The sequence below is a fragment of the Bos indicus genome, chromosome 4 (genome assembly GCF_029378745.1).
Source record: "Bos indicus isolate NIAB-ARS_2022 breed Sahiwal x Tharparkar chromosome 4, NIAB-ARS_B.indTharparkar_mat_pri_1.0, whole genome shotgun sequence".
NCBI classification, from domain to species: domain Eukaryota; kingdom Metazoa; phylum Chordata; class Mammalia; order Artiodactyla; family Bovidae; genus Bos; species Bos indicus.
Genome location: NC_091763.1, coordinates 43,865,558 through 43,891,986, shown reverse-complemented (window position 1 = coordinate 43,891,986; position 26,429 = coordinate 43,865,558). Strand labels below are relative to the sequence as shown.

Here is a 26,429-nt window from a genome sequence, read left to right as displayed (position 1 = left end):
AGCGTGTGATCAGTGGTGAAAAGAAAACCTGGTATCTGTAACATATTTAACTCATGACATCGAAGTTAAGAGTGTTCATACAAATTTCATTGTATTAATCTTTTAGTTTTTTATTTTATTTGACCATGGAGAAGGCACTGGCACCCCACTCCAGTACTCTTGCCTGGAAAATCCCATGGACGGAGGAGTCTAGTAGGCTGAAGTCCATGGGGTCGCTAAGAGTCGTGTCACTTTCCCTTTTCCCTTTCATGCATTGGAGAAGGAAATGGCAACCCACTCCAGTGTTCTTGCCTGGATAATCCCAGGGACGGAGGAGCCTGGTGAGCTGCCGTCTGTGGGGTCGCACAGAGTCAGACACGACTGAAGCGACTTAGCAGCAGCAGCAGCAGCAGCATGGCTTGCAGGATCTTACCCGACCGTGAATTGAACCTGGGCAGCCGTCAGTCAAAGTGTGGAGTCCTAACCACTGGACAGCCAGGGAATTCCCTTTGTTCAAAAGAAAAAGTTGGGGTATTGAATCTTAATTTCCTATTGGGCCCCCTTTCCTCCCTAATCTGGCTTCATTATACTGTTTTGATATCTTCCTGACAGTAATTTTCTTGTTGCTATTATGTTATTACTATGTATGCTTATTGGATAAATAAATCTTTAGGAACCAGAGAAATGTTTTAATGACTGAAAATCAAAATAAATACATCTTTTTAACAATTCAGGCAAGCAAATAGTTAACTCATTTTTTAAATTAAGACTTTAAATATGAACATGCAGTACATTCACATGGCTTAACATTCCACAGATACAAGAGGACATACAATAGAAGTTTCCCTTTCATGCTGGTCCTGGCTATTCAGTTCCTCCTCCCAGAGACAGTTAATGCTATCATTTTCTTTGGATCATCTTCCCGGGGACAAAAGTACTTGTTTAAATTTAATAAAAAGATATAGGAAGAGCCAAAAGATAATTTAGGACTGTTTTCAGTGTTATGCTGTAAACATGTCAAATTTCAGCAGATCCAGAGAGATACACCTTCATTGTATTTTTCACTACCAAAATGTGGTCAGGACATTCCTGTTTACAAAAGAAGCTGTGCAATGCTGGACATCTGGTTTTTAAGTGAACACCCCTGAACAACCGCCTACAATCAGTTCACTGGCTCCACTGCTGGAGTATGCTGCTGCTGCTGCTAAGTCACTTCAGTCATGTCTGACTCTGTGTGACCCCATAGACGGCAGCCCACTAGGCTCCCCCCATCCCTGGGATTCTCCAGGCAAGAACACTGGAGTGGATTACCATTTCCTTCTCCAGTGCATGAAAGTGAAAAGTGAAAGTGAAGTCGATCAGTCATGTCCGACTCTTTGCAACCCCATGGACTGCAGCCTACTAGGCTCCTCCGTCCATGGGATTTTCCAGGCAAGGGTACTGGAGTGGGGTGCCATCACCTTCTCCACTGCTGGAGTATAGCCTGTAGCTAATGTGTTCCACAGCTACAGAGTAAAGAGGGGTCAGATAGGCACTTGTCCTTACAGTTCAGGCCAATATCACATGGTATTTTAAAAATGTACAGAAGAAAAATCATCTCATTCATATGGCATGGCAAAGAACTGAGTCTCAACCATGTGCTGGTTCAGATTCAAAGCTTTTGAGAGCAAAAATACAGGCCAAATAATAACCCTGTCTAGTGACACTTCTCTAGTCTAATTCTATAGCATAAATTCTGGGGTGGAATTTATGAAGAGAAAAATTTAAAAAAGACTGATGTAACAGTTTTATTTTCAATAGCAATGTTTACAACAAATTACAAATTATATCCTTAATAAATATTTAAACTTATGAAATAGAAATTTTGAATTTCAACTTAAAAGTTATGTAAGGAGGTGAATAAGTGAAGTCGCTCAGTCGTGTCCGACTCTTTGAGACCCCATGGACTGTAGCCCGCCAGGCTCCTCTGTCCATGGGATTCTCCAGGCAAGAATACTGGAGTGGGTTGCCATTTCCTTCTCCAGGGGATCTTCCCAACCCAGGGATCGAAGCTGGGTCTCCTGCATTGCAGGGAGACGCTTTATCCTCTGAGCCACCAGGGAAGCCCTAAGGAGGTGAATAGTTTTTCAAATTCTTTTAGAGACACACACATGCCTGAGAATCACTTTCTAATCAATAAATACTGGACTCTCAATCATCTCCACCTCTGTGGGCGACTTTGAGCACTCCATTCTGGGCTTAAAGCGGGAGGTGGGGGTGGGAGAGACTGGTGGGACGGTGAGACGAAGGAAGGTAGGCAGAACTAGGCCAGCAACGAGTATCTGCTGAAGGCCCTGCTCAGTGTGGCCTTGTGACTACCCATCCTAGTGGCTGGAACTGCTGCCATCCTGTCCTTTGTTACAAAACTCACCACGAGGCCAGCAAAGGATGAGGGAGCTGTGAGGATCAGGGGCCTTCAACTCACAACCGAATTATCCCAGGCAACCAGCGCAGTTCAGTTCTGTGTTATGACTGAGAAAGTCAGAGCCTTCTCCTTGTTGTTTCTCCCCCGTTCCCTTTCCATTGCCTTTAACCTACTAGAGTGAATTTGGCACTGCTGTGTTCTGCTGACTTCACTCACACTTGAAAATGAGTGTTGACCACCAAGTACAGAAATGGTAAAAAAAAACTGGTCTGCCAGAGCTGGAGAACCTGGCAGAAAGGGTATTTTCCACTCTTGGAGAGCTGCATGTACATTTTCTCCTCAGGTAGATACGGGGGAACCAAAGATGCTAAGCTTCTCTATCATCACTCTCTCACTTTAAGAAATAATCTCAGACAACACCAAAGTGACACGATTCATTTCTGTGCAGAGCGCCTAATTTTATTGTTTTTTGTTTTTGTTTTTGAGGGGCTTCTCACACTTTGCTGATTTTAATAACCAGCATTTGTGTCCCATGTTTCACATCAGTGTCTGAGCCAGTGTCTACGCGGTTGGCCATTTCTCCGCAGCCAGGACTCTCGATATAGCAGATTGTTCTCAGGTCTCTGAAGCTTGCTCTGCAGGCGCTATTTGCTTAGGTCTTATCTCAGAGTGGTGTCGTTCTACAGGGGCTGTTAGGCCTGGCCTGGCTGCTTTTGGCTCAGTCTATGGAACTGGCTGAAGCTTGGCCCTTCTTGTTCTCCTTTGTCTTCTTGTAGTTATAACTTTTGGGGAGTATTTTTTTCTTGAACACACATGGAGTGGTCTTTTTACCTTCTTATATATCTTCACCACCTGTTAAGGCAACGGTGAGCCCAGAGGTCACTGGTTGGGAGAAGGGTGGGGGGAAAGGGTGAGGGACTAAGGAGGAAGTTTGTGCCAGGCTGGGGCAGGATTATCTCGAGGTGAGGGAAGGGGGCAGAGGGTGTAAATGGGAAAGAAGAGGAGGAGCTTGGGTAGGGTCATCTCACCTTGCCTCTTGATCCAGGCTGAGAGAGGGTCTTCCTTTTCTTCCACCGCTTGGTGCTTGTGGTTTTTGGCTCCCAAGATTGATCAGTCACTTTTGCCATGTTGAAGCCACTCAGTTGTCTGCCTGTCTGCCAGGCCTGCCCTCTGTATATATACCTCTCCCCAGGACAATGAGGAGTCACACCTGTTCTGCTTTATTTGGTCATCAGGACACTCCCGACAGCCAATGGCGGCTCTGGGGAGCTGATACATCATAAAGGACCACTCCTGAGGGGTAGAGGTGCTGGGAGGCCCACATGCCCTGGCTAGAAAAAGTACCCAGTAAAGAGCCATTCCTCACTGACCTGCTACCCCTCTTTCTCTCTCCATGTTCTGGTTGTACACAAGGCAGAGAGGGATGTTTTCTCTAAGTCATTCCCTATGGTTCATTCTACTGACTCCCACCCTTTATCATCACCTAGTATTTGGATATCTTACCTAAAACCAGCAAGATACAGGTAGGGCAGCCTGATCTGAAAAACCTAGGAATTAGGGAATTGGAGGAAAGTGTTTGAGCCATGGTGTCCATCATTGTCAGTCCAAACAGGAAGGCTTTGAAACACAACTCAGGATAAGATGGGTGTGTGTGCATGTGTGTGCACACTAGGGTCACTCATTCCCCCAAAATAAGATTAAAGTTATGAAATACGATTAGGTATCTACCTACATACCTACCTACCTATGTTTATGGGTAATGTATGTGAATACCTTTGGAGAAATTAATCTTCAAAGAATCAGGGATTTTTAACTTCAAATTTTCTGATGGCTGATAAGCAGAGATCAGAAGTAGAAGCTCCCCTCAGACCAGAGCTCACCTTTCTCCCTGTTGGTATCGTCCCCTCTACAAACAGCAATAATGACAAATCTATGGACAGAAAGTAGATTAGTGATTGATTAGGGCTGGCAGGAGAGTAGAGGAAATAGGAGGTGACTGCTAATGGTATGTGACTTCTCTGGTGTGATGAAAATGTTCTGCAATTAGATTGTTGGGATGGTTACACAACTTTGTGAATATGCTAAAAATCACTGAATTGTTAATATGCCAAAAATCTCTATAGAGTATGATTTATATTAAAATACGTCAACCACAATTCTGATTCAAATTAGCTGATAATGCATATTTATCTCTTTCCCCTCAAGAGGCCATAGCACAATGATAATAAAAATTCGTAAAACCACAGTATGAAGAGAATGCTAGAGGTCATACATGTCTGAGAAAGTACATTTCTAGGAGAAGGAAAACTTGTGGAGACGTTAGCTACTGAAACAACAGGGCAGGGAACAGTACAGTAGAGAAAAGCAGAGTGTGGTCGAGGGGACAGCCACACTTTCTGCAGAACCTGGAAGTATCTCAGTATGTGGTAGTTTAGTCACTAAGTCATGTCCTGCTCCTGTGACCCCATGGACTGTAGCCTGCCAAGCTCCTCTGTCCACGGGATTTCTCAGGCAAGAATGCTGGAGTGGGTTGCCATTTCCTTCTCCGGGGGATCTTCCCAACCCAGGGATTGAACCTCTGTCTCCTGCATTGCAGGCAGATTCTTTATCAACTGAACCAGCAGGGAAGCCCAGTGAAAGGATGAGTACCCTAAAACTCAGAAGGATGATCTCGATACTCCTCTACTAGCTATGTAGATGGCTTAGGAATGGGGGAGCGGGAAGGGACTAGGGCAGTAATCTGGTTTTTAATTATTTTGGTTATTATTATTATTCCAGAAGAGGCCTGCCCACCTGGAGCTAGTGTTCCTTTAAGATCCAGGAGAATAAATTGACAGTTTATAGGAACAGACTGAGTTGCCTCATTAAAAAAGCTTTAGTGACTGGCACATCCCAAGACAAAATTTGCCTCCACATGGAAAATTTGGTCTGCTGCATCAAATAAATTTAACTCTTGCTACAGCTTCATTTTCTCTTACAGATTAAGAGGTCCAGGCAGCCATGCCAAATTAAATTAAAATCAACAAAAGAAATCAGCTTTATTTGCCAAGATTCTAGAGGGTAAAACTACATACAAGGGTGGGAATAACATGGGGAAAATGTTTGGTTCGGTTAAGAGAAATAACTTCCTAACAATTAGGGGGAATTCAAAAGTAGAACAGACTCCTCTGGGAGGTAACAAATCTCCATTCATTGAGAACCTATGTGCTGATCAATGTTATATAAAACAACCATTAAGACTCATAGCTACACTCAAGGTTCTTTTCAGTATACGCTGGGGAAGAGAGAGTTTTGTCTTAATGTCCTTCTGAGTTCTCTACCAAGCAATCACTCTTTAGCTTCCCAAAGACTTCCCTGTGAGTACCTACTCAACTCACCCCCTAGAACTGGAGGTAGAGTCCTCACAATAGAAGCTATCCCCTCACAATCACGCCAGAGGAGGTATGAGAGAGGAAAGCCTTCTTAAAAAAAAAGTTTTTTTTTTTTAGTTTAAGTTGAATGGTTTTATTGAGCATATTTAAAAAAAATTTTTCCCCTCATTTGTGCTTCTGTACATGTGGTAAAATGTCTTCAAAAGGGATATTCACTGGGAGTCAGTTGCTATACTGTAGTACATAACCAGCATGTTTCTCTGCCTTTTTTCTCCATGGTATTGACTTTTTTTATATGACCAAGTCTACTATCTTGTAGAATAATCTGTATTTTTCATTTTCTTTGTGACTTCATTTAAGATAGTCACTTCCTCAATAATACAAAGACCTAGGAGAAACTCTGAAATTACTTTCCTCAAGGGCTTGATTAAATTCTCAAAAGGTTAATTTCTTTCCAGGCTTGGTCTGGGGGTTGAGGGGCTATGGTAGTTCTAGGGATAAAAAGAGAAATCAGATACATTTCCTTTGCTAAGATGCTGAAGAAACAAGATTGGCCCACTGGCCTGGCCCTAACATACAGTTAGTGATTTCTGTGGTCTACTTTCTCCACCTCTGCTGCACTCATGAATCTGGGTTTCCCTTCTTCCATTTTTAATCCCCAGCAAACAATTCCTCACATGGCTGTGAGTGAGGCTTTATGAAATCAGATCCCCCATTTTTTTTTTTAAACAGGGTTTGTGAGGTCTAGTCCTTTACCTACTTTTTGAACTTCAGCTGTCCTCATTACATCCTATATACAGATATTTATTTATAGGTATACAGATATTTATTCATTCACACACAAGTATTTCTGCAGTGCCTATTATTTAATTTTAAACACATTATTCTATATTATTTTTTAAAAAATTTATTGTCTTTGTTGCTGCACTTGGGCTTTCTCTAGTGGTGAGTGGAGGCTCCTCTGTTGCAGTGTGCAGCCTTCTCACTGCAGGGGCTCTTCTTGTGGCAGAGCACAGGCTGTAGGCATGTGGGCTCCGCAGCTGTGCTGTGTGGGCTCTAGGGTGTGTGGGCTTCCGTAGCTGAGGCACACAGGCTCAGTAGCTGTGGTGCTCGGGGTTAGCTGCTTCATGCTATGTGGAATCTTCTCAGACCCGGGACTGAATTCATGTCCCCTGCACTGGCAGGCAGATTCTTAACCCACTGCGACACCAGAGAAGTCCTAAAACACAGTTTTAGACAAAAGAGAAAGATCTTTTCCTCATAGAACTTAATGTCTTTTGTTGCTTGAACAAGCCCAGCTCCCTCCTGAGCCCATCTCAAGGGCCTTTGCCCAAGCTCTTCCCTGCCTAGAATGCTTTTCTTTTCACTTCCTGTTCCTTTTCTGACTGTTCTATTTAAAGTAGTTTCTCTACTTGTGCAGTGGAACTCCATTTGTTTCTTTCATAGCTTATACCAGGGAGTGTGTGTGTGTGTGTGTGTGCATACAGAGGTTTCTTTGTGTGTAATACATCTGTTTTGTAAAGCTGGATCATGTTCACTTAGTTCACCAGGCAGAAGAGCCTGGCGGGTACAGTCCGTGGGATAGCAAAAGAGTCGGACATGACTTAGCGACTAAATAACAAATACACTTAAAACTTTTCATAATGACTGTTAGCATATCATAGGGGTTCAATAAGCACTAGCTAAAAGAATAAATTGTGATTTATGTGTTATCAGATTGACCACCTGACATCTTGATCTTAAAAACATTAGTCGTCTAATGCTATGAATGTAAAAACTGTAATTCTGAGTCTCCAATGCTATCCCCTTTCTATACGGTGCTAATTTTTATAACAAGGTAAGCATATAAAAAGTATACATAGTTTCAAATATTTACCAGCTTACAGCAATATGATTATAAGTCATGGGTGAGGGAAAAAATAACCAGATACTCAACTGGACAAACAGGTTTTTGAGTCCAAAGGTAGCAAAGGTGTAGTCAAATGAATAGAGAGCAAAACCAAAAACTGTTAAAAGAACTGGGGTAAACGCAGAGAAAGGGAAGTCTCTTAATGAGAACAGAGGACATTATATCCTTGACCAAGTAGATACAGGTTGCAGACTGCTGTGCTGGTCACAAACCAGGGGACCACATTAGAGACAATAGATATATTCTTATATTCCAATTACCCTGTGGGAAAGCAACTTCAGGTATAGGCCCTATGATCATAGATAGGTCAGTAGCGTATTTTTTTATTCCTATCACGTAAATTCCTTTTCATTCTTCTAACATTACACAGTGAATATAAAACATACATTCACAAAATACAGAACTTCCAGGCTAGATATAAGAATCAAAGATTTAAAACATCAAAAGTCACGCTACCCTGGTGGTCCAGCGGTTAAGCATTCACTTTGCAATGCAAGGAACATTGGTTCAATCCCTGGCCCAGGAAGATCCCACATGCCAGGAAGCAATTAAGTCCCTGCGTTACAACTACTGAGCCAGCAGCGTTCTAGAGCCTGAGCCGCAACTACTGAAGCCTGTGGCTTAGAGCCCGTGCTTCCCTACAGAAGTCACCACAGTAAGTTCGCACACCACAAAAAGAGTAGACCCTGCTCCTAGTGACTAGAGAAAACTCGATAAAACTATGCAGCAACAAAGATCCACCACACCCCTCCAATCTTAAAACAAAACCAAAAAAAGGTCTATAAAGTATTCTTTGATGGAGTGAACTGCATAATTATTGTATAATGGGCTTCCACATAATAATTCATTTGAAGAAAGAATTCTTTTAGAAAGTCTGAAAACTACTTGTCTAAAGGACAGAAAAACTATTACAATGATACAGATTTTTTTTAAAAAGTAGCATTTCAAAGTGCTACTATTGATTTGCATAAATAAGGCCAAAAATTATCAAATATTCCATGTCCCATAAAGATCTAAAATGCCCAAAATAAAATATACATATCTACTTTGTACTGACATATTCATTAATCAATGTATTGCTGACTTTTGGATCTTGCTGACGTATAAACAGGCTTCAAATGCGTAATTTGAATTTAGGGTATCATTCCTGACCTTAAAAACTGTTTTGGAACCTCAGGCAAGTGACTAACATATGTCATATATAAAAAGGACTGGTTGTCCTTAATACTTGAAGATTATGTAGCTATAATAAGGCATGTTTTACCTGCATTACTCCTTGCAATTATGATATAGTGTTAAACTCTTCACAGCTATGACTTCTTTTGGTAGGATCCTGTTTCTGATTTTAGTTCCACTTCTGCCTAATGGGATTAAATACTTTCCTTAAATATATTTTTTTCCCCTAAAACTGCTGCAAAATTATCACCGTATCTATTTTGAGCTACAGGTTAAGTATTTCCTAATTCCTTCTGCCTTTAACATAAACTATACCAATCCCAGGGACAGGGGAGCCTGGTGGGCTGCCGTCTCTGGGGTTGCCCAGAGTCGGACACGACTGAAGCGACTTAGCAGCAGCAGCAGCAGCATACCAAACACAAATGAAAAAAAGTTATTTGTAAAGTTTAATGTTTTAAAGAAGTAAAGTACTGGAAGTCAATAAATCAATTCAACATAAGTAAATTATTGAATCCTGAGACTGAATAATTATAGGACATAAATAATTTGAAATCTTAAAATATAAACCAACTCTTCTATTGCTTTTCATAATCTAATCAAGGCCTCTAAACCTTTTTTAAATAAATTTTTATTGGAGTATAGTTGTTTCACAAAGTGTTAGTTTCTGCTGTACAGGAAAGTGAATCAGCTACATGTATATCTGCCCTTATTGGGATTTCCTTCCCATTTAGGGTACCACGGAGAATACTGAGAAAGCTCTATATAATAAGTTATCATTAGTTACCTGTTTTATACGCAGTAGTGTATAGAGCCTCTAAACTTTCTGATCACATAGCGTGTACTCATTTTCTAGGGTTGCTGTAACGAAGTGAATTAGGGGCCCACTCTACTGTAATATGGAGGCTTCCCTTGGTAGCTCATGTGGTAAAGAATCTGCCGGCAAAGCAGGAGACTCGGGTTCAGTCCCTGGGTAGGGAAGATTCCCTGGAGAAGGCAACAGCTATCCACATTAGTATTCTTGCCTGGAGAATTCCATGGACAGAGAGGTGTGACTGGCTACAGTCCATGGGGTCGCAAAGTCGCACGACTGAGTGACTGACACTAATATGACCTCATCTTGACCAGTTACATCAGTAATGACTCTATTTTCAATTGAGGTCACATTCTGAAATACTAGAGGTTAGGATTTCAACATAAATTCTGTATGTGTGTGGGGAGGGGGACACAATTCAGCCTCTAACACACCGTAATACATATATATTTATTTATTTAGAAATTATTTACATTCAGTACTGCAGTAAGAATTATATACACTGTAGTCCTTATACAATTAGAAAATTTGAAAAGACAAGACAGGTAAAATATAGATATAAATAGTATTTCCTTTATGAACCCTAACATGTGGTGTTGCACATTCTGTGGATTATACACAGTTCACCAATTTCAAGGACAGCATCATCTCTTTGGCTTGGTACCTCCTACCTTCTAACATCTTCCCTCTGCTTACTTAGCCTGCCTCTTCTGTCACCTACCACATACCTGGCATTCCAACCAATCTGAAGTATTTGCATGAGCTAGACCCTTTCTCTAGAGGTTCAACAACTCTGCACAGGCTTTCCTATTGTTAAATGTGCTCATTCTCTTCACTTCACATGAACACACAGTGAACTCCCAGTCATTTTCTGAAATTCAGCTCAAATGTCATCTCTGGAAAGCTTTCACAGACTGTTCTGGACAGCACAAAGCACTTTTTCAGGGCACATTGTTCATATCTCTATTATTGTAAATTTCTATTTAATATACATGTAACACACACATATATTTAGATTGAACTGATATTTGAACATTTTGACCTAAAAAAGATGCAATTTCATGTGGTTCAACTTAATACTTGACAACAAATCCACTGAGAGTATGGACTGTATTTTTCATTTTTATATTTCCAGTGACTATAATGGAGTTTGACAAAAGCATATATATCCTTAGTACATGCTTCTCGAAATTAAGGAAAGGCTTACACACCCCTTCCATTTTCAGATTTTTCTATTCAAGAATGGGTAGATATTGACTTGATCCTATATGAGTTTCATTGGCTTTATTTAGTTAATAGTATTTTAAGTTACTTTCCCTTGCTTTTGTATCTCTGTATATGCAGAAATCTCTTCAAGAGAAACACTTTTTTTTAAAAAAAAGAAGCAGCTATATAAGTTTTGTTTGAAGCCAATATAAAAACATTTCACAACTTTACTGTTTTACTTTCAAAATACTTTTATGCTTTTGAAAAAAACATAATCATAAAAAAGGAATATAAACAGGAGAGCTAAATAAAGATATTAGTTATATAAAGTGTGGTATTTTAAATTCCAACAATATTTTAGTAAGAGCTAATATAAATCTAATTTCAGAATATCAAAATTTTCATATTATTTGGTTTGTAGAAAAGCTGTGATAACTGAAATAGCATTTAAGTATTACATGGAGAGTTAAAAGGCAAGGTACGGAGAAGTGTTCAGCTAGAGTTAGGAAGCAAGACGTGGTGAAGCCTGGGAGAAATTAGCAGGAAGTGAGACAGAGATAAACATTTTCCATGCTTCCTCATTAAGCACTTAAGTTAACAAAATGCATGCAGTGAGTCTTCAGCATGCCAAGGCAGTCAAGGGCAACACAGTTCAGAGAGTCTGGCTCTCATCCACTGTAGAGACTCTTCTCCTTTTATGGCACTTCATGTTTCTTATACTCAAATTACAAAACACTTGTTGCAAAGAAAACCACATTAAACATGTCATTATTTCATGTCTTCTTCTAAGTGCTCTTTGCTCAGCCTCAAGTCTTTTTCCATCTTTTTGCCTTCTAATTTTTAAAAATTCAGCTCAAATATCATCATCTCTGGGATTTTCTCCCTCACTCCTCCAGCTAGAGTTGATGATCTGTCTTCTGCATTTTCACTGTATCCAGTGCATGCCATCATTGCATTATTTTAACCACAGTGTGATAATTTAAATGTTGACATTTATCTTCTCAATTATATTATCACACAGTTCTGGGTACACTAGATACTTACTGCCATTTGTTACACAAATAAATTAGTAAGAAATGAAGTGAGAGTCTGGAATAACAAGGCACTGATGAAAAGCTTATTTGGAAACAGAAATTGTGACTACAGAGTGAAGTCCACCTTGTCTATTGCTATATTCCTAGCATTTAAGTCTACTGCTTGGTACCATGTGGGTGCTTTGGAGGTTCTAGCAGGGGAGTGTAACTACTCATATACCCCTGACCAAAGAATGGTCTTCCTGACTAGGGAAGGTGGTCCTCTTTGACTGAGTGTGCAGCTTTGGGAGGGACACACACGGAGAGGTGAAGTAGGAAGTGGACACTTGCCGAGCTAGTCAGATCAGCTGAAACAACCTCGGCAATTAAAGGAGTGACAGATGTTGCAGCCAGATTGCCTTCAGAGCCTGTAAGTATTCACTAACTAAATACTTAAAACACATGGAAAATAAGAAAGAGCAGACTATCTAATAATGGAAGATAAACTGAAGAAGGGCATCTATAAACAAGTAGTAAGAGAAGTATCTCTAGTTTAAGAGGTAGTTATATCAAGGAATAAAGAAGCTGTAAAAAAAAAAAAGCTGTAAAAAATAATAAGATAGATCATTGATTAGCAAAATTTTCACAAAAAAGTTACTAAATATACACAGGAACTGGGGGAAGAGTCAATATAAGTTCATGTAAATATGATTTATGTTTTCAATTAGAGTGGTCAAAGACATTAGCATGCCCACATAAATAACAGTTCTTTACATCTGCAAAAAATTCTGTATCTTTTGCCACTAATGTATTTATGTTTTCCTGCTTAATGCCTCTATTTTGGGCATCAAAATGGCACTTAATCTCCAAATGGAGTTAGTTGTTCATTTACAAGCATACCATACCACTCGTGTCCAACCCTTTGCGATCCCAGGGACTGCAGCCTGCCAGGCTCCTCTGTCCATGGAATTCTCTAGGCATGAATACTGAAATGGGTAGCCATTCCCTTCTCCAGGGGATCTTCCCAACCCAGGGATCGAATCCAGGTTTCCCACATTGCAGGCTGATTCTTTACTATCTGAACCACCAGGGAAGCCCATGACAGCATACCTGTACTTTATACTGCTGCTGCATTATTTTAGGCTTGCTTTCCTATGATATACTGAAGCACTTAACTTAGTATCATCATCAAACAATATTTAAGAGGATCTGTGTACCTCTAATATTGATCCCCATGTACTGACAGTCCACTGTGAAGAAACAGAAATCACTGAATGTCTGTATCACTCACACTTTTCATATATCAAGGTAATGGGCAAGCTACGCTGGTAGTTTGTAAACTCAGATGGCAAGATAAAGACTACAGGACGAACTCAACCCAAGGTTACAAGAATTATACAAGGAGAGCTTACCCTCTTTGCGTGGCACTTGGACTTGTCCATCTATGCTGGCAAGGTTTCATGCCTTGGTATTCAAGGTTTCCAGGTACCTGATTTGTACCTTCTTTTTCTGTCCTCCTTCACTAACACCCAGTGACATTATTTTACAACTTAGTGTTTTCTACTCATTGGAATCAAATATAGGGATTAAACACGAGAAAGACTAGGATCAAAAATAGCAATTATAATAGACTTAATTAGAGCTTGTGTTGGATTTAAAAGTTAACTTTAAAGTGGGCATTTTATGGTTTTTTTAATTTTTAGTTTAGCTGTTTCAGTTATGCATCTATTTTTCAATCTAATGGTATACAGAAGCAAGAGTTCATCTGACGGGAATCAAGAAAAGCCAGCAGTGGTGGCATCTGAGGCAAGATACATGTTGCTTCATGGCTCTGTTCATTAAATATTCAGAAAAGCTTTTCAAATTAGAATCTGTGAAACTAAAAAGTAAGATCACTTTATGGCAGTCAAAGTTTTGCAATTTTCTAGCTCTACTGACATACGCACAAAACTGCTCTTCCGTGGGTCATCTCTTCTGGGAATCTGTTAGACCTGCTTCAGGATGTTCAGGTTACCCGGACTTTGCTACTGAATCATAAAGTGTCTTGAGAGTTCAAGCCACTGTTTTTATAGATCTGTTTGTCCACACCCTCTCCCACTCTCACTCCTTCTCCTAAAAATATTCTTGGCCTCGTATGAGATAAAAGCACTTGTGTCTACCAGCAACCAAAGAAACACTGCATCTTTTCTGAATGTGTTATTTCCTAAACATAAGTAACCGAAATTTCTAAAATGGTATGATCAATGTTTAGGTTTAAAAGACTTTTTTAAAAGATGTTTTAAGACTTCTGTTTCCTCTTACAAGATAGCACACATTAGAAAATTAGTTCAGTGTCAGAATAAATATAGAATCCAGTTCAGTTTTGAAAAACACCTTGTAAGGATTTTCAAAACACAGGCTGACATGAAACGTGTACAAACATGAGGCTTACACAAGACACTAAGTAAACATCATCCCCCTACCTACAGTGATGGTCTCAAAGTGTGGCTGAAACTTATGAAGCAGAGCATACTTACTTTGGAGGTAAAGTTTCCCTGTTCAAGAACAAAGCAAAGGATAAGTGGCAAAGGACTCATGAATTGGATACAGGGTTGGATTTCCAATCTAGAAATTCTATGAGTTTATCACCTTTACACCTCTTTGCCACACTTAGGTTTCAAGGTTATAATATATACCTTATGCTTTACCCACCAATTCTTAGCTAAAAAGTTCCCTCTTTTCAGAAAACTGACTAGTACTACAAAACTTATGCTTTTCTTTTCAGAGATTTACAACACTGAGTAAGGCTCCTGTCATACATTTTACAGGCTTCCCATCCTTTTCCTAAAAATAAGCATCAAAATGATCTGATGTCTTTCCAACAAGAATTCTGGCAGCAAAATTAATCTCCCAAGAGACGTTATGGATGGTTTTCAGTTACTCTATTTGGCCCCTTTTATTCTACATTTTATTCTACATTCTCCCTGCTTGGTGGTTGCTGCTGGCTCTCCCAACGAAGCCTTTAAACAGAGGGCACTCTCTCATCTACAATTATCAGCTTCCCCCAAACTTAAGAACATACTCAAACTGGAAAGACCATGATTGGGCAAGCAGTTAAGCCACATTTGTTGTAAAGTGATATTAATGGTTAAGAGTTCAACTCGCCTACAATGTAGAGTAAGTAAAATATGGGCTGAAAGTTTTACATTTTGATAGTTGAGGGTCTTTCTTTTTCCTCACATCCAAGTTTCAGGCAGGAGAGAAAGGGGGAAGGGCAAAGAGGCTAAATGCCCTCTCCTCCTCTTAAATAGCTATCCTGAAAGCCTTGCCCAGACTTCCCAGGATACTCACTGTATCCCTAGGAATAAGGAAGGTTGGGCAGTCTAAGCTTTTTTTGTTTTCAAACTAGGCACATTGCACCTGAATGAAATAAAGTTAGGGTAGTAAGGAAAAAAGGGGAACAAATATTAGCCATCTCTACTACAGACATACTGAATTTGAGGTGCTTTTGACATACCTGTGGAAGATGCTAAAGTGGTTAGGTCACAAACACAAGAGGACCAGGAGGTTTACAGATATACACTGGGGAGCTGTTACTATAAAAATAATTTATTGACATTATGGCCATTTTTGTCCCTTGGACTGCAAGGAGATCAGACCAGTCAATCCTAAAGGAAATCAACCCTGAATAGTCATTGGAAGGACTGATACTGAAGCTGAAGCTCCAATACTTTGGCCACCTGATGCAAAGAGCTCACTTATTAGAAAAGACCAGGATGCTGGGAAACACTGAAGGCAGGAGGAGAAGGGGATGACAGAGGACGAGATGGTTTGATAGCATCACTGACTCAATGGACCTGAGTTTGAGCAAGCTCCAGGAGATGGCGAAGGACAGGGAAGCCTGGCATGCTCCAGTTCATGGGGTCTCAAAGAGTCAGACACAACTGAGTGACTAAACAACAATAAGGAAGAGGAATAATGTGAGGGAAAAAAAGACCCTTAAATTGAAACTTGAGAGTCTCTAGAGGAGGCACCTATAAACTATCATGAGAAGGAGCTGATATAATGAGCCTGAACTGTTCTTGAGATACACAAGTGAATAGAGGCAGTTCAATTCGAATGAAACTAAGATCATGGCATCCGGTCCCATCACTTCATGGGAAACAGATGGGGAAACAGTGGAAACAGTGACAGACTTTATTTTTGGGGGCTCCAAAATCACTGCAGATGGTGACAGCAGCCATGAAATTAAAAGACGCTTACTCCTTGGAAGAAAAGATATGACCAACCTAGATACCATATTAAAAAGCAGAGACATTACTTTGCTAACAAAGGTCCGTCTAGTCAAAGCTACGGTTTTTCCAGTGGTCATGTATAGATGTAAGAGTTGGACTATTAAGAAAGTTGAGTGCAGAAGAATTGATATTTTTGAACTGTGGTGTTGGAGAAGACTCTTGAGAGTGCAAGGAAATCCAACCAGTCCATCCTAAAGGAAATCAATCCTGAATGTTCACTGAAGGACTGATGTTGAAGCTGAAACTCCAATACTTTGGCCACCTGATGCGAAGAACTGATTCATTTAAAAAGACCCTGATGCTGGGAAAGACTGAAGGCGGGATGACAAGGGGAAAACAGAGGATGAGATGGTTGGATGGCATCACCGACTCAATGGACATGAGTCTGAGTAAACTCTGGGAGTTGGTCATAGGGAGGCCTGGTGTGCTGCAGTCCTTGGGGTTGCAAAGAGTTGGACATGATTGAGTTACTGAACTGAATTTGAATGATAATTCTCTCCTGATGTGCCTATATCCATCTTCTATTTATTAAAAAATTTTATTTTGGATACTATGAAAGTAAAAGTAGTGAAAGTGTTAGTCACTCAATCATATCTGAGACCCCACAAGACTACAGCCCTCCAGGCTCCTCTGTCCATGGAATTCTCTAGGCAAGAATACTGGAGTAGGTAGCCATTCCCTTTTCAAGGGGATCTTCCCAACCGAGTGATTGAACCCAGGTCTCCTGCAGTGCAGGAAAATTCTTTACCATCTAAGCCACAAGGGTGTTATAAACTATACAGCTAAACAAATGCTGTTAGGGTATTTTAACTTTTTCATGTAATCCAATCTCATAATAATTGTCTTTTATTTTTTAAAGTTATTTTAATTATTTATATATGCAACAACTCTACTTATAATATATGGTATATCTCAACCCTGGGACCTCGAATAGGTTCTTTTCTACTTCTTAAATTTAAGAAAGATTATAATCAGGGTAAGGGAAAGGATTTACATAATCATCACAAAGCCTAGTGCTGATGCATGCCTGAGAAATTAATAGTTAATCTGTGGTTCAATGTGTTCTCTTGTCATATATTTATATGGATGCAAACTTGATAACAATCTTATTTGTCAACAGAAAAGGCAATAATGTAATGTTATACAACTTAACAAGTTTCCTGTTCTGTAATTAATTCCAATAGTCCTTTTAACAGGTTAGGTGTGGATGGATGCAATGCTTGTCAATAGTTTTTTTTTTTTTACTTCAGTAGTATAACAGAAGGCTTTCAGATGAATACAAAGAAACTGGTCTTAGATATTATGTTTTGTTCCAGTTCAAAAAACTTTTTGAATTTGACAATCTTTATCTTTTAACTAGATAATTTCATCTATTATATTATTTGTTGATGCTTATAAATTGGGATTTACTTCTAAAAAAAAACAAAACAAAAAAAACAAAAAACTTTTTGAAATTTATTCAGAGTTGCTTAACTGCCAAGATTCTGAAGATAGTTACGGAAGGATCAAAATTGACCCTCTTAGTCCTATTTACTACTCTACTATCCAAATAGACCTTTTCTCCTAAAAGACAAAACTATGTCAGTATTTTTCTTAGAGTCCTGACCTTCCTTATATGAGGTAAACATCCATAAAATCTCACGGTATAAACTTGGCATTGTTTGACCTATTCAGATCTGCAGCTAGAGCTATTCTGCACTTTTGGAAATGAGTTATAGAAAGGTATTCTGAGTTGTATAAACTTGCAATGCATCAGTGTGCTAACACATTGAGAAAGAGTGAAACATTTACTAAGAAAGTCACTATGACTGAAATGTACATGTAGGTATAATCAGATTCATCAGAAAGCTAAATTTTTTACTTCTTTGTGTACATACCATTGCATCATCACAGAACTATTCTATCAGTTCCTGGTGAACAACTAAGTTGGTTAATCAAAATTCAGGCTGAGTCATTAATTGATTTATCCATTCAATAAACATTTGGTGAGTGTCTAATGCATACAAGGCATTTTGCTAGAGCCACAACACAGAGTACTAATCACTATATGATCATGATATTGCTAAATGGCAGAGATACACTGGTGAATAAAAGTAAGTAAGAAAGACATGGTCCTTGCCCCCAGAGAGCTTACTGTTTACTGAAGGAGACGGATGATAAAAAGGTAACAACTGTAAAATAGTTATAATCTGTGATAGAAAGAAAGAGAATGCAATGTCAGAAAATAATGAACAGAGGAAGGCCTGTCATGACATCTGAAAGAAGAGAGTAGGGGTGGGAGGGAGGAAGCATTCCAGGCAAGGAAACAGCCTGGGCCAAGGGACTGAAGCAGGACTGGGAATGATTAGGGATCAGAGAGAAAGTCGTGTGACTGATGTAGCAGGAGCAAAGGTGAGTGTGGAAGAGACGTTTACCCTTTCACATGGTATAAAGGTACAAATCAACATCCTAAAGCCAAGAGTCAGCAAACTATATATTGCAGGTCAAATCTATCCTGCCTGTTTTTATAGTTTTACTGGAACACTGCCCTGCCCATTCATTTATATATTGCCTATGGTGCTTTTGTGCAACAAGCAGTAGTTGCTACAGAGACATGCAGTATGCAAAGCCTGAAATATTTACTCTCTGGCACTTTATGGAACAAGTCTACTGCCTCCTGTACTAAGTGTGGAGTAAATTACAACTGACAATATGAAAGTTGAAAAAGTCAGGCTTTCCTAAAGCATAGAACCACTCTTTATATGCTGATTCACATAAGAAAAACACATAAAGATGAGCAGGTTAATGTTATAGAGGTAGGGCTTTAAGATTTCCATTCCAGAAGGGTAGAAGAGATGTCTTTAAGATTAATACAGGGTTTCATAAAGCACAAGGACCTTTTATCCAAGCGGGTCAAGAACCTGGACAAGGCCTGAGGATAGTATACCTGCAAAGTAAAAATGCAGTTAGGCTCAGGAGTACTGGAGGACATTATATAAAGAAAAAATCAGATTCTAGGAAAACACACTAAGCACTGCTAACATATATTTATTACAGCTAGAAGTTTGCATGTATTTCTTTGCATGCATATGTGCTCAGTCACTTCAGTTGTATCCTCTTTGTGATTCCCTGAACTACAGCCCGCCAGGCTCCTCTGTCCATGGGATTCTCCAGGCAAGTATACTGGAGTAGGTTGCCTGCCATGCTCTTCTCCATGGGATTGTCCCGACCCGGGCTCGAACCCACAGCTCCAGCATCTCCTTCATTACAGGCAGATTCTTTACCCACCGAGCCACCTGAGAAGCCCATTTATTTGCTTAGCATCTATCATTTTTAGCAACTGACAAAGGTAGGGCTGTGAGTTAAAAAATGAATAAAACTCTTCAGTTCAGTCGATCAGTCATGTCCGACTCTTTGTGACCCCATGAACAGCAGCACGCCAGGCCTCCCTGTTCATCACCAACTCCCGGAGTTCACTCAAACTCACGTCCATCAAGTCAGTGATGCCATCCAGCCATCTGATCCTCTGTTGTCCCCTTTTCCTCCTGCCCCCAATCCCTCCCAGCATCAGAGTCTTTTCCAATGAGTCAACTCTTCGCATGAGGTGGCCAAAGTACTGGAGTTTCAGCTTTAGCTTCATTCCATCCAAAGAAATCCAAGGGCTGATATGCTTTAGAATGGACTGGTTGGATCTCCTTGCAGTCCAAGGCACTCTCAAGAGTCTTCTCCAACACCACAGTTCAAAAGCATCAATTCTTCGGCGCTCAGCTTTCTTCACAGTCCAACTCTCACATCCATACATGACCACTGGAAAAACCACAGCCTTGACTAAACGGACCTTTGTTGACAAAGTAATGTCTCGGCTTTTTAATATGCTATCTAGGTTGGTCATAACTTTCCTTCCAAGGAATAAGTGTCTTTTAATTTCATGGCTGCAATCACCATCTGCAGTGATTTTGGAGCCCAAAAAGATAAAGTCTGACACTGTTTCCACTGTTTCCCCATCTATTTCCCATGAAGTTTTGGGACCAGAGGCCATGATCTTCGTTTTCTGAATGTTGAGCTTTAAGCCAACTTTTTCACTCTCCTCTTTCACTTTCATCAAGAGGCTTTTTAGTTCCTCTTCACTTTCTGGCATAAGGGTGGTGTCATCTGCATATCTGAGGTTATTGATATTTCTCCCGGCAATCTTGATTCCAGCTTGTGCTTCTTCCAGCCCAGTGTTTCTCATGATGTACTCTGCATAGAAGTTAAATAAGCAGTGTGACAATATACAGCCTTGACATACTCCTTTTCCTATTTGGAACCAAGCTACCTTAACCAAAGCAACTCACTTTTTTTTAGGTCAGAAGTCAGACGAAGTTATCTGACCCACAGATATGTTTACCTTGTCTTGGGTAGTTTCTTAGGATACCTCATAATAAAAAAAAAAAAATTAAGGGACTTTCCTGGTGGTCCAGTGGTAGATTCTGTGCTCCCAACACAGGGAGTGCAGGTTTGATCCCTGGTTGAGGAACTAAGATCCTACATGCTGCATGGTGTGGCCAAAAATATATATAAATGAATAAAAATAAATGCACACTCCCATTCATTAAAACATTTTGAAAAAAATCTAGATATTTAGCAAGTAGGCTTGCTTCATTTCTATATTGCTACAATCAGCAATGTACCTTGTAGATATAGATAAGGCATATAATTCTCAGTTTCCAGTCTTCACTACTTCCTATTATATTACATTCAGCCTGCCTTATTATTTTTTTAACCTATCAAGAACATTTGTCTGTAATCTCTGGTCCTCATCTTTTCATAAAGATCATAAATCTGTTCTTTATATAATTCTTTTCAACATTTATTTTCTAACCATGTCCCAGATACTATGCATACAAATACAAATAACACATCATCCCTGCCCTTGAGGAGCTCTCAGGCTAGAAGCTGAGACCAATGCGTTAAATGATCCTAGGCAGAATGATGACAGCACAAAGGAACAATCAACTCTACTCCGGCAGGTCAGGAAGCACAGTACTAGGGAGATGCTTGGACCCAACCTTGGAGGGGTATTCCAGGCAGATAGACAGAGCAACAAGGAATGCTACTCTTTTGGCAATTACGCATAGTTCAGAATAGATCAGTCAGTGGAAAGATGCAGGAGGGTGAGAGCGATAGGAGTGCTAAGGTTATATCAAGGATGGCTTGTATTTACACTAGGAAGAGTGACTTTTATCCCATATGCCAAAAGGAATTAGTGAAGAGACTGTGGCATAATCAGGTTTATGTTTCAGAAATATAATTTTGGAAGCAGCATGGAGGACAGTTTCTAATGGAAGACTTCCAGTTAGGAAGGTATCAATGACAAAATCCAAACTGGTTTGAGGCCTGAAGGCAAGAGGCAGCAATAGGAATGGAAAAGAGAAACTGGCTAGAGACAGTGGCTGACTAATGAGGAAGATGAAGGGGGGAAAATGTCAATAAAGACTACTCGCAAGCTTGTACTTGAATGATGAGGTGTATAAAAAAAAATGCAGGAGAATTAATGCATGGGAGGATGAAAATGGGTGGTATAAAATCTGAGGTGTAAGTGGCTACAAATGTGGTGATACCCATTTGGCATCTGGATAAGGGTCAGGAATCATGTGGAAGGCCAAGGCAGGAGACAAAGACTAGGAAACTGTCAGCATTTATGATAAATCAGAAGACACCAAGATGCATACTATCATAGAGGGGTGTGTAGAGTTAGATAAAGAGCAACTACATATTCCTAAGAATCCCCAACACTTACATGGAAGAGAGGGAGCAATGCTTAGCAGAGAAGCAGGTAGATGTGGGGCAGGGGTAGCAGTATAAAGATGAAGAGAATCAGAGTACCAGGAATTGAGGTGATGGCAAAGGTGTGGTGCAGATTATATACCTAGATTTTAGGCTGGATAGAGAAGAAAATATAGAAAGGATGAATTTGTGTAGGGTTGCCAGATTTACTGGAAACTAAAAAAGAGACATTCAGCTAGATTTGAATTTCAGATAAACAAAGAATACTTTTTCAAGTATACATATCCCAAATATTGTATAATACATACTTATACTAAAAATTTATTCACTGTTTAATTGAATTCAAAATTAACTGGGGGCAGGGGATTAACTGCTTGCTGGATATCTGAAAATTTAACTGAGTGTCCTGTATTTTATCTGGCAATCATAATTAATTGAAAAGGAAACATGTAGAGATGGGAGTTCTCTGAGGTTACAAGGCAAGGGCATATTGTAGAGGACTGAGAAAGCAGAATATTAAAACACTGCAGTTCAGAATTTCAGAGATGGAAGAGTGATGAAAAGGATCAAGAAGGGGTCCATTGGAATTTGTGGCTGAAACAGAATGGAACTGTAAGTCCAAGGAGAAACAGTACATGGTTCATTAGTATGGACACTGACTTCAGTTAAAATGATGGCTGGAGGATAAAGGGGATGAATATGTAGCAAAGTCTTTAATAATTAAAAAATAAAGTAGAATATGGGAGAGATTAAAAAAAAATATATATAGTCTGTATTCTTGTCTGACACATGACAGCCAAGTGTCAGACAAGAAGATGGAGAAATTGGATAAAGGGAGTATGTTTTCATAGAACTGCTGTTGTAGAGGAGTAAAAGAGATGGGAGAGATATGAGTTAAAAACAACAGGCAGAAAGAAATGGGGATGAGAAGCAAAGGAACAAACAAGTTACTAATCTAGTCCTGACAGGGAGGGAAGGCTTTTCCAAGTAAATGAAGCATAGCTTGAGCTGAGATCCAAAGGATGTGATGTCTTACAGGTATCTCATCTTCATCAGCTGCAAGATCAAAGAGCATCCCACACTTGTCATATTTTCAGTGTTTCCTAGCTCAATGAATGGTTCCACTGTCTGTCAAGTCATGCAGGTTAGAAATATAGGAGGTATTGGTGATATCTGCCTCCATTACATCCATTATCCAAATCATCACATAAGCATCAGGCAAAGAGAAAAGCATTCTATGTAGAGGAAACAACATATGCAATATTCCTAAATTGAAAGATAGTATGGTGCATTCTGGAAATTAAAGACCATTTACTTTGAAATAGAAGAGGAAGGGGCTAGATTATGATGGGTTTTGTAGGTCAATTAAGGATTTTGTTGTTTAAGATCAATGGAAGCCATACACAGGTCTGAAGCAGGAAAGTGACATGTTCAGATTTATGTTTTGAAAAGTGTATTCTGGGTAGAATGGCCAGCAGATTTGAGAAACTTAGAAAAGAAGACGACCAGATAAAAGGCTAGTGCAATTATCCAGGTGAGAGGGGTGGTACTTGAAACAGGGTACCAACACTGGACATGGAGAGAAGTGGATGGTTTCAGTGCTAGTTGCTAGCAACTAGTGCTAGTTGCTGAGACCTGGTGGCTCAGACAATAAAGAATTCAGCTGCAATGCAGGAGACCTGGGTTCAATCCCTGGGTCGGGAAGATACCCTGGAGAAGGGAATGGCTACCTACTCCAGTATTCTTGCCTAGAGGATTCCATGGACAGGGGAGTCTGGCAGGCTATGGTCCATGGGGTCACAAAGAGTTGGACACAACTGAGCAACTAACACTTAATACTTAGTGCTAGTAGAGATTAAGGAGAAGGTGATGGCACCCCACTCCAGTACTCTTGCCTGGAAAATCCCATGGATGGAGGAGCCTGGTGGGCTGCAGTACATGGTGTTGCTAAGAGTCAGACAGGACTGAGTGACTTCACTTTCACTTTTCACTTTCATGCATTGGAGAAGGAAATGGCAACCCACTCCAGTGTTCTTGCCTGGAGAATCCCAGGGACCGGGGAGCCTGGTGGGCTGCTGTCTCTGGGGTTGCACAGAGTCAGACATGACTGAAGTGACTTAGCAGCAGCAGCAGCAGTAGAGATTAAGCCAGTAGGATTTGGTGTTAATTAAGTAGGAATTCTCTCCTAGTTCAATGTTGTTAGGAATTATCTAGTTGTGAGGGAATGACTGATTCCAGGGGAGAGAAGAGATAACTGAGCATGTTTTGTAACAGTACTGCCCTTAGACTTGGGTAAGGACCCTCCTCCTGCTACAAAGGGCAGGGAGTCCATGAGGTCAAGGGGCCATGTCTGCACACCTCTTTCAGAGTGGCTAGATTTGAGGGCAGATGGAATAGCTGATTACCCATCACTATTTGCAGGGGGTTTAGGGAGGGGCAGGCTTCCCTGGTGGCTCAGAGGTTAAAGCATCTGCCTGCAATGATGGAGACCTAGGTTCGATCCCTGGGTCGGGAAGATCCCCTGGAGAAGGAAATGGCAACCCACTCCAGTATTCTTGCCTGGAGAATCCCATGGACGGAGGAGCCTGGTGGGCTACAGTCCACAGGGTCGCAAAGAGTTGGACACGACTGAGTGACTTCACTTAGGGATGTGGACATGGCTTGAACATGTTGAGTGAGGTGGGTGAAGAAGCTTGGAATGGGAAAAGAATAGTGTCAATCTGAGGACTCTAGAAGTCTGAGAATTCTAAATGTAAACTTGGCCTTCCAGATTATTATTTATGGAGATTTGTGAAGGTAGTAGAATAGAATATATTTTTAACAATAGTTTGATGATTCATAACTTAAATATTTAGACACACGGTCTTTGGGCCTCTGTAACCATACTCAGGCTCTACAAATTTAGGGTAGAACTGATAAGAGAGTTTAACAGTATAAAAGAGTATAGTGCAAGCAGTAACATATTCAGATGACAGTTCACTTTAGCTGGACCCTTTAAGAGATAAGACTTTCCAGACTTTTGCATGGGTATAAATTTCTAGGTGCTATATTAATGTATATAAGAGACCCTTTCCTATTTCTGGAGGGCCAACAGTTATTTTAATTGTAGTGATTTCAATGTGATTTTGAAAAGCTTCTTAAATATCGCAGAAGTTTAGAGTGCAGAAGCGATCTTGGTGGTCCAATAAAATTTTCTCACTTAATAAATAAACCAGAAGTTCTGACAGAAAACGAGCACCCTGACAGAAATCACAAAGCTAGTCAATACCACATCATTTCCAGTCCCATACTCTTTGTCCACTCTTGCACCAATGTCAGTTTTCAGGTAGATATCTACTGCCAGTCAACTCCAAAAGTTTACACTTGCTTTTATTGTTTTGCATTTTTAAAAAGTACAGTAAATACTTTTCATTACTTTAAAAATTCGAGGTACCTCAAAAAAGTCTATAAAGCAATATTAAGTTTTGACTCCAAAATATTCTTAAAACCAACCCCCTTTATCCCTCAAAAGTGAACACAAAATTAAGAATTCCAACTTCATGAACTCACAAGAAGTGGGAATTCTGGAAAGTTACTTTTGTTTTCTACAAAGTTACAGGCAACTTAGGGCACCTTTTGGGATTCAATATATTCTCTGGTCATCTACTCATTTGACTACTTTTATATATATATATATATATATATATATATATATTTCTTTGACTTTTGGGTCTCATAATCGTGCTATTCACTTTGGTTGCAATTACTGTAACTCATCTCCTCAAATTCTTTATCTTCTAAGCTACAAATCAAAGCACACACTTACAAAACATCAAACACTCAGAATGCTAACTAAACGCTAAAATACACACAAAATCCTCTTTCTTTTCAAACATCGCTATTGAAGTTTTAAGGGTATCTGAATTATAATAGTTAAAAAATAAATTTCTCTGGGAGAGTCTTACCTTCAAGCTGGATAGTAATCCGAAACTTCTAGGCTTGCAAGTTATTTCCCTCAAAGCATTAAAGATGATCACAGCAAAACAGTAACGCATCTTGTCAGGACACCAAGCGATCTTTAGCCCCTCCCATCAACCGACTACTGCCTAATAGAAGGAAGGGTTTTAATTTCCGGCAAAATTTTCTCCTCACAGCTGAGAATCTGCGAAATTCGGCTTTTAGAGGGGGAAAAAAGAGGGGAGGGACCAAAAGGACCCCAGGGGAAAAGGAGGGGAAAGCGGTACAAGACAGAGTCGTCGAGGCAGAGACGAGCGAGACCTGGGTTCGGACTGACTCGGTGTCTGGAGTGAAGGTTCCTCTCAGACATTCACTGGGCCCCCGAGTTCACGCGGGCGACAACTCGAAGACCCTCCCCTCACAGCTTGCTCCGCCACTAACTACGCCCGAAGGACCTGTGACCTCCAAAACGGGTATGCTAGGCGATTCCCCACACAACTTCGGCTAGAAATTCGAGCTTTTGATTGGTTCGTGGAGATATCCCTCAGCGTGGCTCGCCCAATGGAGGGCCAGACCGCTCCGCCCCTTCCCCGCCCCCCAAGGAG

General features: G+C 40.1%; 1 long non-coding RNA gene across 1 annotated transcript; it reads right to left on the bottom strand.

The window, feature by feature from the left end:
• Window positions 1–2,816: 2,816 nt before the first annotated feature.
• On the bottom strand, window positions 2,817–26,388 carry LOC109557344 (uncharacterized). Its single transcript, XR_002180514.2, has 3 exons — window positions 25,833–26,388; window positions 3,412–6,973; window positions 2,817–3,235 (listed from the first exon to the last, which is right to left on the bottom strand). It is a non-coding gene; the product is annotated as an uncharacterized lncRNA (long non-coding RNA).
• Window positions 26,389–26,429: the final 41 nt, after the last annotated feature.